General features: G+C 44.3%; 1 protein-coding gene across 1 annotated transcript in view; it reads left to right on the plus strand.

Moving 5' to 3' along the window:
- PGBD5 (piggyBac transposable element derived 5) overlaps positions 1–2,938 on the plus strand; it is a 30,050-nt gene that overhangs the window by 14,565 nt on the left and 12,547 nt on the right. The gene's annotated exons all lie outside the window — the stretch shown is intronic.

Here is a 2,938-nt window from a genome sequence, read left to right on the forward strand (position 1 = left end):
GGAAAGAGCTGCTGAGAAGCAGGGAAAATAGGCTGCAGAAGATTTGGGATAGCACTGGAGGGGAGAATCTCCCTACAATAATGGTAATGGAAACAGATGAAGTTTAGGATGAGAGAGGAAGACAGTGAGTCAGAATCTAGAAAGTGGTGCTAGGAATGAGCAGTTGAATATTTGGCTGTGAAGTCTATAGAAAAATGAAGGCTTTTTTTTAATAGCTATTCAAGAGCCAAAAAGTATGACAGTACATTTCTTTGCCCTCTTGCTTTTATAGCTGTTTCGTCTAAAAACCTAGCTTTTGTTTTGTGCCTGTTTAGGGCCTGCCCTTTGTGAGATAGTTTGCAGAATGTAGCCTTCAAAGTCTTCTGTTTATTACTAACTGGCCCTTTTTTTTCCTTCCAAATGTCATCTATTTCATTTGAGAATTGTACCCTGGGGTGCTTCAATTATGTATGAATGTGGAGTATTTGGGATGTGCTTTTCACAAGTGCTTTCAATTTACTGTCTGAGCTTTGAATATGGACAGAATTGCTAATATTTTAGTTTCTAGGGCACTCTTAAATGTGCAGTCAAGATGCAGCTTTTGTTCCTAAGTACTTTTTTTTCCACCTAGTTTCTAGTGAGAGGTTATGAACCTTCTGCATGAGTTTTCCACAGAGTAAATTGTCAGCACAGAGCAAGGAAACTCCTGTAGACTTGTAGCACAGATGTCTACCCAGAGACCTTCCATCCTCTGGTAGCGCGCTCTCCAGCAGTCTGACTCTAGCCAGACATACTTGGTTTGAGTTTCTGAATTGACTTGCCTCTCATCTGTCAGCATGTGAAATCTCCCGCTTAAAAGTGTGATGTATTTTCTGATTGCCTCTGTGTAGGCAACCAGTCTTTCCAGAACAGTTTGACTGTTTTTCTTGTTTTGCAATAAACATGGTCTTCACCCATACCCTGCCACTTGGGTGTTTAGGTATCATGACAAGCTGATATTGGGGGGCTACCAGCTGTCAGGTGCTTTGTGACTTCCCCCCTGATGTGGAGGGGTTGTTGAATAGGACCCAGGGTCACACGTGGCACTGCCTCTCACAGAGGAACAGCCGCTGTGGGACTGTGTTTTAGAGTGGTGGTTAGATACACCCCCACCACGCTCACAGATTGCTGCTGAGACCAATGTTAACTTCACAAATCAATCGGCTTATTAAGGGCTAGCACAAACTGAGGAATGATGTTTAGGGAAGATGTAAATGGCTATATATATACACATATATAAAATGTCCTTTAGGGAGGTAATACAAAAGGGCCTGTGCTTTTAAGGCGTTCTCTCGAGAGGGTTGAGGACCAATGGGAGGAGGGAAAAGGGAGGAAGCCCGACATCAGTCCTGCTTAAGAGCTCGTGCTGTGTGTGCAGGCAGGGTCCCAGCACCAGTGTCTGCAGCAGGGGGGTGTCCCATGCAGAAAGCATCTGAATGGGCCTCAGGGGGCCCCACCTGCTGTACTCACCGCCTTTTATACCCCCCGTGACCCACCTGTCCAGTCAGTGTCACTGTCCAGAGCCAGTTGGCATCCATGAGTCCCAAGTTAGGGTGGTGACCATCAGGGGTATGACTTGTTGCCCATCCTTTCTGTGCTGTACCATCTGTTGTTTCGGTTTCAGTTGTCCTTGAGTAGCAAGCCTGTTTTAGTCCCTTAGCTAGGAATAATCAGGAGAGGCCTTTGCTGACTTAAAAGGCATTTTGTTTAGACTTATGTGGGGAAGAAAAGAACAGTTTCCCACAGGTATATTGACTGATACCTACTTTTGCCTTTGTGATGGGAGGAGAAAAATAGCAGTTGTAGGTGGAAGGAAAGATGAGCCAGAGACTGTGAAGGTCTTTTCTTACTGTCAGGCTTTTCAAGGGAAGAGACTGCTGTGATGCTGAGACTGAAGGCAGAAGAGAGGAGGATTTGAGGAATTGGTGTGAAGAGAGAGGTGGTATTGTGTGCACAGGATTGAAACCTGTTGCACTGAAAAGATTGGGTGCAGTAGGGATGCAGTAGATAGAGAGATGGCAGAATTGAACACATAGCTGTCCTGATAAGAAACAAGTCATTGAGGGATGACTAGAGAAAGCTCTGTTTCTGTCCCAGCACTGCAGGATAAAGAGCTTGTAGTTGCCTCCTAAGACAAATGATGTCATATCTACAGAAGTTATCCCTTTGGTGCTGTAGATCAAATGGATCAGTAGCCAGTAGAAAAGAAATACAGTAAAAGTGATCTCTGCAGATTTTCAAGAAGTATTGTTTTGACTGTCACCCACAGAAGCAGAGGAGGTTACTGCCAGCATCTCCATCTGCTGTCCAGCAGCAGTCGTCAAGACTACTCCTGATGATGTTTTGCTGTTGGAACACATGGAAAGGGCACAAAGCTTTAATGTTGTCACAGGGCAAACCAGGAGCCCTGGTGAATGGTTTAAAAACCATTTTTGGGGAGCAGCTTCTGACTGTGCCTTTGAAGCTCGTGCAGCCAATTTCTGGCATTTCTGTGCTTTTTCTGAAGACTGCTAGCTGTTAAATACCACTTCAATGCATTACAGGATGGGGGGGACTGCTGTGGGCTTCAGCAGGCAGGATCTTAATTATTTGAAGTAGAAAGAAATAAGCTGGATGAGAGGTTGTGGAGAGAGAAAATAAAGGCCATATGGGATCCTAGGCACTTGCAAGGATATATGAAGCTATGGCTTTGCCATTTGTCTGTACCCAGCAGCTGTTTCAAAGTAGCCATTATACCTTCCAACATTATGCTGCAGTCACCCATCTCCCCAGCAGAACTGAACATGATAAAGCTTTGAATGATCCTTCTCGAAAACAACAAGAATTGTGCCAGGAAAAAAAGGCTGTGCTTGACAGGAAAAGAAATGCCCAAGGAGAAAAAAAGAGATATATTTAACTTTGGAGGAAAAATAAAGGTTCA

Source organism: Chaetura pelagica, unplaced genomic scaffold, assembly GCF_000747805.2.
Source record: "Chaetura pelagica isolate M959 unplaced genomic scaffold, ChaPel_1.0 scaffold9, whole genome shotgun sequence".
NCBI classification, from domain to species: domain Eukaryota; kingdom Metazoa; phylum Chordata; class Aves; order Apodiformes; family Apodidae; genus Chaetura; species Chaetura pelagica.